Genomic DNA, 13,399 nt, shown 5'->3' on the forward strand with positions numbered 1-13,399 from the left:
CAACTATGAGGGACTGTTCGGATTTCAAGATAAATTATGCCCTAAGGGGAGCAAGATTTCATCTCGGCGTCCCATGCGGATAAGACCTCCTAATTTTTTCGATTGTCCGTATTTAAGTTGGGTGGAAAATGCGAACGGACGGCAGTACGATCAGCCAAAACTTGGATATAAAGCCCACTCCCACCATACCTTAGAGCATTCAGATGGATATGTTGAGGTTTTTCATGGGAGACTTATTCACCCAGTTAACATCCCCAGTCATACAGACTTTAACCACTTCAGAATATGTGAGCTCCCCAATAGGAGAGCCGTGGGACACAGCACTCTGTAACCTCAATATCCGTAATAATGGTAAAAAGCCGATTGATCTTTTTTGGTGATAAGTTTAGATAAGTTGCCTTACCTTATGAGGAAACCATTCGAACGGACTGATCAGAAGAGTTCTGCTGAGAGCGAAAGAAATGAGTAAAATAATAAACCTGCAAAAACATTGACCACAAATTGATGCCACTCTTAACACTTGTTGTTGTTGGCTGCTGGTCGCCGTCAACATTGATCTCCACGTGAACTTCACATGACTATGAGCAAACATGGGAGCAGCAGCAGCACGGGACACTGGAGAAGATACGGGGTAGAGTGAGTAATTTCGAACAGCTCTTCCAGGAAGTAATATGAATGGAAAGCAGTAAAAGAGTGCGACAAAGTCGCTCAGTTGCACATGGATTTGGTTTTGATGGGAGACTAGACTGAATCCAGCCGAATAAGCAGAAGAGTACTTTCGATCAAGTTGGGCGGGTATTGAGAGGAACAAAACCGGCAAATCTAATGTTTGGTTATTGTTGTTGTGTGCTTTCTTTGTGAACTTGCAAACAAAACCTCTAAAGAGAATGGTGACGCCTGTTCGGGCTTCCGACATCCATAGTGAATGACAGTTCTGGCCTACCCTGGGCTCGTCTCCTTGACGGGTATGGTCCTCGAAAATTGATCCGTGTTACAAGCTGCAGTGATATCTCCAGGGTTCTCCTGAATGATCTCTTCACAGAGGTTCAACTGTATAAGTGACATACGGTTTAACATATCGACCAGTGAAATTTGTCGTCATAGAATAACAACACAGAAACTAGACTTTCATAGTTCCTTCTATTCTGGCTAAATGCAAACGGAACGGCACCATGGAACCAATCACTCTTATGTGAGCACTGAACGGAAAACTTCCGCCCAGTGTGGTCAAGAAGTAGGCCAGTTGCATTATATTTACTTCTACATGTGACGGTAGACTTTTTGGACATGGCGAACAGAACCTCCCCTGGCAGACAGGTGTCTTTTGTGTACTTCTGACGTTTAGTTTGCACTTTTTTGTTGGATTACTGTTACGACAAATATGTGACTCAGACATAAGTAGGAAGTTAGTCGTGCAACAACAAAACACTGATTTCAGAACGAAGACACCAACAAGCGGGAATCGTCTAGTGTGAACGTGGCCGAAATAAAACCGCGTATTTATACGAAATTGTACAATGGTTGCCTATGTTCTGGCATACGAACAGTAAACCACGGATTACGGGAAAAGGATTATCGTGTGAAGGAAATAGAACATCGGCTGTGATGTTCCCGCAAACCACTCCAAATTAATGGAAGTAGTAAGGCCGACGGTATCACAAGATGGCTGATTTGGTATGCCACTTCTATCTGTGCTGGCTTAATTCCAGGGAGTCAAAATCTAGCTAGAAGAATGACTATGGTTTTCAACCAGTCTTTGGCTCAGTAACTTGACCGGAAGGCTGCGGTGGATGCCATAAGACTGTTGAATAATTAACCATACATCTGGATAAACAATGTGCCCAAACCACTGCAGTTCAGGACGGATCCAGTCGCCTCCTCAAAACGTTGTTTCTGAAACTCACTGACCATGCTTGTATTATTGCACAAACACTCAGTTCGCCAAAATGGACTTAGTGGCACCATTCACACATGTTGAGTGGAGTCAGCTGCCCTTGTAGCTGTTAAGTCAGATTGGGCTTAGTCCATTGCATCGTTATTGACGTTTCTTGTGCTCACACCTACGAGCTTAACTGGCGCAATTAGGCAAACCCGCAACCTACAAAAATCACTGAACTGTGCGCGTCAACTTGTATCGAGATTGTCTTGGTGAATATCTGGAGAGGTGTGCACCTTGATTGTTTGTGGCAGACTAGCTCCAAGCCGCATCCTTTATCTTGTTATTACCCTATTTACTATGAGATTTTAGCAAAGTGATTATAAGCTAGTCAGTATACAGTGTACCCAATAGTGTCACTATGATCTGACGAAACCGTCGATTTATCACCAAAATCCCCTACTGAGGATACACTATATCAATGGCTGGCATCCGGTTTTGCTGGTCAGCAGTGATCACACCACTGAACACCTGACCATGGTGAGAGGCCACAGTGGTTCCTCCCGGCCCGAATGTGGTACTGCGCGAGAGCAGTTGGCGACAATGTGAACTCGAAAGAATAACATTAGTGGAAAAACGCGCAAAGGCCTGTTGTTAGCCATCAGCCGGCCCAGATATGATAGCATAATAATGGACACTGTTTACTAACCAGTTACTTGTGTCATCCTCCAGTTCCTCCAAGTTTCAGTTTAGTACCGTTCCTCCCCCCCCCCCCCAACACTATGTGAGCGTGAACAGGAACCGCCCACTAAACTACGGTCAATGCGGTACTGGATAACCTGATGGTATTCCATTAAACCTGTGGTAAAAGCTGTCATTCTTAAGATGAGTGCTAGAAAATCCATTTCCACCCATATCTAAAAGTCCGGCGGTAGTGGTGACCTGGAGCGAGATGGCCCAAGTGGTTAGAGCGCGAATTTACTGACCGGAAGGTCCGTGGTTCGAACCTTACCCCTGCATTTCGACTTCCTTTTCTAGGCTTGGGCAGTATCCCGACCCTCGTGCTACCCTCCAGCGGCATGGCAGTTTGTCACCGAAAGGATGCTACAGCTGAGTGGTGGTCTGAAAACAAGCAGTTCGAATAGCTGGTGAAGGTGTTTTTGGTTCAACCGCGTGGTATGTGGCGGGACGAAATTCAGAAGCAGTTTAATAAAGGTCCAATCCCTGGCATTAGAACAGTGGATGGCAGACAAGCTATGTTTTCCGCGGGCAATTCGCAACACGATACTAATAAACTAAAACAGCAAGGAAAATTTTCTCGATGGTACACTACTTCAACGGTTGATGAAAACTCTCCGATAGCCCACGACCAATCTAGCTTTTCTAGGAGTTAGTCAGGTAAACACAGTTTCCAAGTTTCCCTCAACTTTATGCTCTACTTTAACCTAAAAATTTTGCTACTCGCGAAATAACTCATTTTCGAACTAATTTGGTTGAGCAACATTCAGCTAGGATTCTTCAGAGAGAGTAGTTTACTGTTTGGCACTAAGTTGCGCAATATCCCATATGCAAATGTTAAAGATCAGGTCAGTTCCAATTATTGTGGAATCGGTTTGCACTTGATTCCAGACAGCTGCTTTTTAGTGTTCGGCGCATGGAGATCAGGTTTGCGCGTCCGAATGGGTAGCACCAAGACGACATCAAACAGTCGAACCCACGAGAACGTTCAGTGATTTGCCAGGACCTGAGATATGAAATTTGATCAACTGCGCCTGAACTGAGCTGGTATTTGGTTTTTTAACTCCAGGGACTAACCTAATTGTGTAATGTTCACGGATTTCAGCAGACAATTGCCTTGCAGAGCACGATAAATTGAAATAAGTACGTACGAAAGCTGATTGTAAGTCTGGCAGTTTGTCCCTCGGTTAAAAACGCAGAATATGTTACCATCAAGAGATCGTCCGTCAATTTGCTGCGACATAAGTCACTTCGATGCATGTTTGAGGCCTCGGTGATAACAGCTCGGCCACAGGGTCAGCTTTCAAGAGCAAAGTCGCAAACCGGCTTCTTCTCAGTTGGCAGCCTGAGTTTTTGTATAAAACGGATCGAGTATCCACTTTTAATATGTCCGCTAGTCGTTTCAAACTGGCCCGTTGTCCGAGTAAATTCTCATAGACCTATCAGTCGAACAGCGTATTACCTTCTTCTAGCTAAAGGGAATATCATCACCACTAGCAGCTGTAAGAACCGCGTGCTTGTCGTACGGTGGTTGTGGCTGCCACAATTCTGCTCACCGATGTTTTTGAGGTGAGCTAGGTAGCTGTGCGTTAGAGGCAGGAGCTGATAATTGGTGCGTAAATAAAGGACTGTCAGTGGACAGTCAAGTAGGGATTGCGAAAAGAGCTAGGCGTTGAAGACAATAGGTTGGATATACGAGCGCCAATGAAGGCGCGACCGGGCCATGTATGAAAATGTTTCTAACCATTGATGTGGCCCCCATCCAGGAATAAAGCTTTTGAAATGGATGTACGCCAAGTTTAGATCTGTTTGCTGTGCACTCGTTCCAGAAGCTTGTTGTCGTCTCTTCTAGACATTTCAACGTCTATGAACCATTCAGAAGTGCAATTGATACTGAGCGAAAAGGGCACACCCCTGAAAAAAAACAGTCAAAATTAGCCTAACTATTGTAGTTGGATAGGAGATCACCTTAATCAAGATGATAACAGCCACCACCATTGAACGTGGTTGCCAGGGGTAGCTTGGCTGTCTCTAATCTGGCGACTAGAAGTTAGTTACATTTTCTAAAAATGCCTGTTTCATTGTTCGATATCCCCATTTGAATGTATAGCGTAACCCGTTAACTTCTCAGCGAACTTTATCAGAGTCCTACTCTAACCACGTAACGACAGTTAGTAAGTGCTGAGTCGAGATAACAGCCAGACTTTGTGCAGTCACCTTCCATTCTGTCAGGTAAAAAATAATTGTCCAAGCTTTCACCAGGAGTCTGTCAATGACAAATTTATACCCGGAAATATAAATGTTCAGCGGCACATTTCAATGTTTATCCAAAACCTCTGATAGGGTCGACTTCCCAGGTGCATGGAGAGTGTGAGCTAGCATACTGTCTCCTGCACCTAGATGACGATAAGCCATGTCGTTTAACAGCTGACAAAACATAAATTCAGTAAAAGTCACTTCATGGCTCCAACTACCGGCCAGCAACTGGAAAACTGTGATCACTAAGGACTGAGCAGAAGCAGGAAAATGAAACGATGTTGTACAGAATAGTAACACCGAGCTATCACGTCCCAAAAGTAAAACCCAACATGGAGACGCGTTTATCAACTGACCGTCACAGAAATAAAAATGTACAGAGATAGTTACGGCAAACATAAGACAAAACCTAAATGGAGAAAAGGTATAGAGTTGCATTCAACCCATATATGCAGCTAATTGGTGGTCTGAGCTAAAGATCCCGTTCTGAAAGTACGACAGGGACTGGGTGGCGAATACAGCTCAAGCTAACTGAAATAGAGCTCATAGATGACCTAGCGGAGGAACGTTCTGATAAGTGAAAACCCTCCTCCGAAATTCACCAATCACAGGAACAAGGCGAGAACATAATCAGCAGACACTGTGGGAAGACAGCACCACACTCAACCTAACCTACTGCTGAATTTTGTTGGCCAAAACTTGGCAGTCCTGTGTTCTATGCGATAAGGATTGACATTGAAACTGGTTCCCGAAAATCCAGACTGGGCTCGCAGGATTACTAACATGAATTACTCGGATCCGTAAAGATCAGCTACCTATTTCTCTGTGACTTCTGTTGGTTGAATGGACTTTTGCACCGAGAGCTGTACATGGTGCACGGTAACCTACCATTCCATTACGGACAAAATGTGAAAATAATTTGAAGACATTTTGTATTGGGGTGATTTCCCACATGATCTCTAATGCTGCGTTCTAGGGAGTTCTGCGCTTGTAACAGATTGTTACCCCAAAACCATTGGCTTCAAGTGAAGCTACAAAGCCCGCAATTCACGGCGCTAATGTTCAAGTTTTAGAACAATCAAGTGGTTCGTTTTGAAACGCCGCAACTGATATCATAACACTTTAGATACTTCGATGATCCCCGTTTGCGTACACGGTGCAAATACCATGGAAACACTATGAAATTAGGATGCAGACACTAAAATAATAGAATTGAGCGAGATTGTAACGTTTCATATCACCTTAGCAGTCATACGTTGGAAAGGGATGTGGAATTGATTTTCAGCAATAAAGCCCTACCTTGAACTCGCGAAGCTTCAGCAAAATCGTAATGAATTGGGTGATCTATAAGACAAAGCGATGTACGTATACTCTAGACGATCGAATGTTCCATAAAATGAGGGGCCAACTGAAAAAATTGCGACGAGTGGCGGGGGCTCATAGTTGGTCTAATTTTTCAGCTGCATTCAAAGCTCAAACAAACTTGTGCAGCAGGTAGAGGTAAGTCCACCAAGCAAGCTCTGTTCTAAGGTATTCTTTCAAAGACACTACGTTAGGTCTGTATTCAGGGGCTTCAAGTGAACAACAAGAAAATCACACTGAAGATGTAGATAAGTCTTCGGCATCATATGTACATGTACGAGGTACCTGGAGACAACGGAACCATACAGGAACGACCTAGCGATATTAGGTGCTGTCAAGCGAGGTGTGAAATTGGAACACGGAAAACCAGGGATTCCCCGAAACCCTATTACAATAAGTGACCCAAATTAAAATAAACCGTTCAGCTGTAACATCCTTTTGGTGCCTAGCTGCCATGCCATCCCAAAGAAGCACGAGGGCTGGGATACTGCCGAGTTGCCCACGCCTAGACAGAAGTTGAGATTCGGAGGCCGGATTTGAACCACGGACCTAACAGTCAGTAAATTCGCGCTCTAACCATTGAGATATCTCGCCCCTCTTTTAGAATAAATAATCATAAGAGCAAAACCTCAAATTTCGGTCGAAGGTTAGCCGTGTTGTGTTGGCAGACCAGTAACAGATAAGAGGTCAGAGTTCACAGGATGTGGCTAGAGTGGAAGGCAGTTACAGATGCGTGGCCAATCAGACTGATTCTGGAAACGCTCCACCCAGCGATACGAACACTGCTTTCGCGCAGCTTCGAGAAGATCAGACTATTCCCATGCCTCATCAGTAGTATCCGCCAGTACACATCTTTCCCCTTAAAAGGTCGCGTGCATACGACCGATTTCCATCTATCTCCATTAAGTCGGCCCCAGCAGCTAGCCTATTTGGTAGCTCTTCGGGTGTAACGCGCTACTTCCAAAGTTGAGTACCGTTTACTCTTCTCGATCCTAGACTGTCCTGAATTGTATAGACATTCTCCCGGTGGTCGGTAACGACAAACGTTCCTTGCCACCGACTGCCCGGTTTTCGTGGCCCAAGTTCACTCCTTCCAGGATTCTGATGATCCTTCCACTTGACTTTCGCACCTATGAGGAATGGTTGTGCCTTCCTACTTGCCGTTTTCAGTCTTGTCCTTTCCGAAACGGTAGTCAGGTTTTCTCGAGCTTCCCTTCGTTCCTCTCTTAGCTCCTCCAGAGAGAAGCCTGTTGTCGATCGCAACCCGATTTCCTGATCAACTGGAAGGTGCGGATATCGACCGTACATCAGCATTAACGGGGACTCGCCTGAATCGAATGTGCTAACAACACCATCTGCAAGCTGACTTCCTAGTCACCTTTGACCGATAGCCACTCCTTGAACGTTTGGTTTGATTGGTTGCGGGCTTAGCCATCTGATGCCCAGCTTCTGCAAGCAACTGCTAAACTCTTCGCTTTCAAAGCAAAGCCGCTGATCCGTTAAGATCACTTTTGTTACCCAGTTGTTGGTCACGTGATGCGTTACCACTCAACTGATCGGTGTCGTATGTTGATTTGGTACGGCTGCCGCCTAGACATGTGTCCGTCATTATTACGATAAATGGATTTCCCCTGGTTGTCACCAGAAAGGGGCCCACGACGTCAACAGACCGTTACTTGCCGATCTCCGATACATAGACTGGTCCGATGGGGTGACTTGCCACCATTTTATCTCTCTGCATCAGTTGACACCGCTTACAGGCCACCACATAATCCATTACCTCATTTCTCATCCCAAGCCAGTAGGCCCACTCCGGAAGTAAGTCGTACGTCTTGATGCACCCTGTGTGTGACATCTCAAGCATTCGACGATCACCTTCAGTCTCAAGACTCGAGGTATCGTTCAGCGGTGCCTTGCTGCCATGCCACCCTAGGTATCACGAGCAGCACGTCATCATCGCGTCATTGTCAGCTGCAAGAACTGCGTACTTCTCGTACACTGGTTATAGTTGCTGCAGTTTCGTTCACCGAAGATTTGGGGAGGTGGGGAAGATAGCTGCGCTCTGGAGACGCGAGCTGGTAAATTGGTGCGTAAACATAACACTGTATGTGAATTATCAAGTGGGGGGTTGGGAAGTGAGCTATGAATAGAGGACAATAGCTTGGATGCATGAGCGCCATTGAGGGCGCGACTGGGCCATGTCTGACTGCCTCTAAACATTGACGTGCCCATCCCGAGGTCCCCGTCCAAAAAGACGGCAATGACCAGCGCAGCTAAGTTTGCTGGTAATTACTTTTATTCGCTGTCTCTGGCTGTGTTCCACACTTCGCATGGTTGTGGGAAAAGAAAACTTTTAGGAAGTTGGTCGACTGGCGCAAGCAACACGTAGCCATGTCGGCGCAACCGATGCAGTGTGATCAGTTCATCTATCGAGGGTGAGTTATTTCTTCGGAATACCACTCGACGTACTTCAGTATTGCTGACCCGGTGTTCCCACCAGACTCGGGCAATGCTCCGAAAGAATCGATGGTCAAACACTGAAAGTCTTTTGACGTCCTCAGCGCGCCGCGACCAGGTTTCGGATCCATATAGTAATATAGATCACACCGCGGCAGTGAAAACTCTATCATTGACAGATAAGCTGATGTCACGCCTACACCACAGGTGACGCAGGTTCACAAAAGCTGCTCTGGCCTCCCCGATCCGGATGGAAATATCATCTTTCGCCACCGGAACTGATACAGCTGCCCAGGTAAACAAACTTGTCTACTACCTCAATTGGTTCATCAGCAAGCGTGAGGTCGGGGTTCAAGCTCATCCTGCACTAGCGCTTTATACTTCGCAGGTGTGAAGTGCATGCGAAACGGAGACGAAATTATTTAGATTATTTAATATTGTTTGAATTATCACAGGGACAGATCTAAGAGCCATGTCGCCTGCGCACTCGATATCTATGAGTGGATGCCCCGTGAGCACTTCGACCCCACAGGCTGATAGTGAAAATTATTTAATTTAATATTGTTTGAATTATCACAGGGACAGATCTAAGAGCCATGTCGCCTGCGCACTCGATATCTATGAGTGGATGCCTGCCCAGCACTTCGACCCCACAGGCTGATAGTGAGAATTCCATGATCGCATCAATGACAAAGTTGAAGACGAAAGATGAATGAGGACAGTCGTGTTTGACACCAATTGATGTGGTGAAGTCACGCGAGAGCTTCCCTTAGACCTTCACACGAAAGCGGGAGTTGGCGTACAGGGCCTTAAGGCGAGTCAAGAGTTTATGGGGGACACCTTAGCTGTACAGACAATGCCATAGTGCCTGGCGGTCCACAAATTCAAAGGCAACTTTCAGATCGAGGAATATAACCATTGTTGGCTGCTGGAATCAGTGTCGCTGTTCCAGAATCTGTCGGAGAGTGAAGCTATGACCGATGCATCCCCTTGCAGGACGAAACCCAACTCCGTTTTCACGGATCTGTTTATCCTTGTGTTCAGTCAACCTTCGAAGGATAAGACCAGAGAGCACCTTCGACGCCACAGCTAACAGGATGATGCCACGGTAGTTCTCACACACCTCTTCCTCCAATATAGCACCAATAAGCTTTGTCTGACGGGTCACCAGGGATTTTTCGCCTTCTTTAAAGAGGGCTGGATAAACGTCCGGTCCTGGTGCCTTCTCACGTTTTAGTAGGGCTATTTCATGCCTTATTTCTTCTTCCGAAGGGTGATCAGGGTTTACATTCTATTCGCCCGTGTGCATGATCTCCACAGGTTGTGTTGTAGGAGGCCAGCTGAACTGTTCTTTAAAGTGTTCGGCCCACCTTTCCAGTCGAAGTTTTTTCGAGTGAATTAACGAGCCACCTTCTTCAATTATCGTTTTGTTGACCGTTGCTTTCCCGGGACTAATCGATCGTATAAGGTGATGTAGGGCACGGCTGTTTCGCGCAGCAAAGCCTTCAGCTCTTGAGCCTTCGATATCCAACACAGCTCGCGGTCTTTCCTTAGACTCCTTAGACTACCTACTCGAACATTTAGATTGCCTGCATGGATCACAATGTCAGTGCTTTTTGCCTGACGAATGAGCCCGCATAGCTCTCGATAGAAAGTATCCTTCTCAGCATCAGAACTGCAGTCCGTTGGGGCTTAAGCCGACACTACAGAAAGGTACCGCTTTTATGCCGAGAGGCAGTGAGCTTGATAGAACTGGATAACCGGACGGCGCAGACGACTGTTCACTGGGATCCAATCCAGCGAATCGCGGTCAGCTCTGTGGTCGAGTGTAACTCCCACGCCATATATCCCACGAAAAATCGGTTCTGGGTCACCGGACACACGGAAGAAATGTGGAAGAGTTCATCCTTGGTTTTTCTTAGATGTATAACCACGCTTGGGTTTTGTATGCCTGTTTCGGATACATAGCATGCATCAATATCAAGGGAGTACAATGTTTCAGCGAGCATTGCCCATTTGACCATTTGACATGGAGTACGAACATTTAAAGTTCCTACACAGAGGGGATCTAGTTGATCTTAAAAGGTGTCATTTGCTTTATTGTTAATAGGCGGCGGAGAGCATAAGGCCCTGCCATGCCACCCTAGGTATCACGAGCAGCACGTCATCATCGCGTCATTGTCAGCTGCAAGAACTGCGTACTTCTCGTACACTGGTTATAGTTGCTGCAGTTTCGTTCACCGAAGATTTGGGGAGGTGGGGAAGATAGCTGCGCTCTGGAGACGCGAGCTGGTAAATTGGTGCGTAAACATAACACTGTATGTGAATTATCAAGTGGGGGGTTGGGAAGTGAGCTATGAATAGAGGACAATAGCTTGGATGCATGAGCGCCATTGAGGGCGCGACTGGGCCATGTCTGACTGCCTCTAAACATTGACGTGCCCATCCCGAGGTCCCCGTCCAAAAAGACGGCAATGACCAGCGCAGCTAAGTTTGCTGGTAATTACTTTTATTCGCTGTCTCTGGCTGTGTTCCACACTTCGCATGGTTGTGGGAAAAGAAAACTTTTAGGAAGTTGGTCGACTGGCGCAAGCAACACGTAGCCATGTCGGCGCAACCGATGCAGTGTGATCAGTTCATCTATCGAGGGTGAGTTATTTCTTCGGAATACCACTCGACGTACTTCAGTATTGCTGACCCGGTGTTCCCACCAGACTCGGGCAATGCTCCGAAAGAATCGATGGTCAAACACTGAAAGTCTTTTGACGTCCTCAGTGCGCCGCGACCAGGTTTCGGATCCATATAGTAATATAGATCACACCGCGGCAGTGAAAACTCTATTATTGACAGATAAGCTGATGTCACGCCTACACCACAGGTGACGCAGGTTCACAAAAGCTGCTCTGGCCTCCCCGATCCGGATGGAAATATCATCTTTCGCCACCGGAACTGATACAGCTGCCCAGGTAAACAAACTTGTCTACTACCTCAATTGGTTCATCAGCGAGCGTGAGGTCGGGGTTCAAGCTCACCCTGCACTAGCGCTTTATACTTCGCAGGTGTGAAGTGCATGCGAAACGGAGACGAAATTATTTAGATTATTTAATATTGTTTGAATTATCACAGGGACAGATCTAAGAGCCATGTCGCCTGCGCACTCGATATCTATGAGTGGATGCCCCGTGAGCACTTCGACCCCACAGGCTGATAGTGAGAATTCCATGATCGCATCAATGACAAAGTTGAAGACGAAAGATGAATGAGGACAGTCGTGTTTGACACCAATTGATGTGGTGAAGTCACGCGAGAGCTTCCCTTAGACCTTCACACGAAAGCGGGAGTTGGCGTACAGGGCCTTAAGGCGAGTCAAGAGTTTATGGGGGACACCTTAGCTGTACAGACAATGCCATAGTGCCTGGCGGTCCACAAATTCAAAGGCAACTTTCAGATCGAGGAATATAACCATTGTTGGCTGCTGGAATCAGTGTCGCTGTTCCAGAATCTGTCGGAGAGTGAAGCTATGACCGATGCATCCCCTTGCAGGACGAAACCCAACTCCGTTTTCACGGATCTGTTTATCCTTGTGTTCAGTCAACCTTTGAAGGATAAGACCAGAGAGCACCTTCGACGCCACAGCTAACAGGATGATGCCACGGTAGTTCTCACACACCTCTTCCTCCAATATAGCACCAATAAGCTTTGTCTGACGGGTCACCAGGGATTTTTCGCCTTCTTTAAAGAGGGCTGGATAAACGTCCGGTCCTGGTGCCTTCTCACGTTTTAGTAGGGCTATTTCATGCCTTATTTCTTCTTCCGAAGGGTGATCAGGGTTTACATTCTATTCGCCCGTGTGCATGATCTCCACAGGTTGTGTTGTAGGAGGCCAGCTGAACTGTTCTTTAAAGTGTTCGGCCCACCTTTCCAGTCGAAGTTTTTTCGAGTGAATTAACGAGCCACCTTCTTCAATTATCGTTTTGTTGACCGTTGCTTTCCCGGGACTAATCGATCGTATAAGGTGATGTAGGGCACGGCTGTTTCGCGCAGCAAAGCCTTCAGCTCTTGAGCCTTCGATATCCAACACAGCTCGCGGTCTTTCCTTAGACTCCTTAGACTACCTACTCGAACATTTAGATTGCCTGCATGGATCACAATGTCAGTGCTTTTTGCCTGACGAATGAGCCCGCATAGCTCTCGATAGAAAGTATCCTTCTCAGCATCAGAACTGCAGTCCGTTGGGGCTTAAGCCGACACTACAGAAAGGTACCGCTTTTATGCCGAGAGGCAGTGAGCTTGATAGAACTGGATAACCGGACGGCGCAGACGACTGTTCACTGGGATCCAATCCAGCGAATCGCGGTCAGCTCTGTGGTCGAGTGTAACTCCCACGCCATATATCCCACGAAAAATCGGTTCTGGGTCACCGGACACACGGAAGAAATGTGGAAGAGTTCATCCTTGGTTTTTCTTAGATGTATAACCACGCTTGGGTTTTGTATGCCTGTTTCGGATACATAGCATGCATCAATATCAAGGGAGTACAATGTTTCAGCGAGCATTGCCCATTTGACCATTTGACATGGAGTACGAACATTTAAAGTTCCTACACAGAGGGGATCTAGTTGATCTTAAAAGGTGTCATTTGCTTTATTGTTAATAGGCGGCGGAGAGCATAAGGCCTTTCGATCATATAACTGACAGTCAAATAACCCG

The sequence above is a fragment of the Opisthorchis viverrini genome (assembly GCF_000715545.1).
Source record: "Opisthorchis viverrini unplaced genomic scaffold opera_v5_2, whole genome shotgun sequence".
NCBI classification, from domain to species: domain Eukaryota; kingdom Metazoa; phylum Platyhelminthes; class Trematoda; order Opisthorchiida; family Opisthorchiidae; genus Opisthorchis; species Opisthorchis viverrini.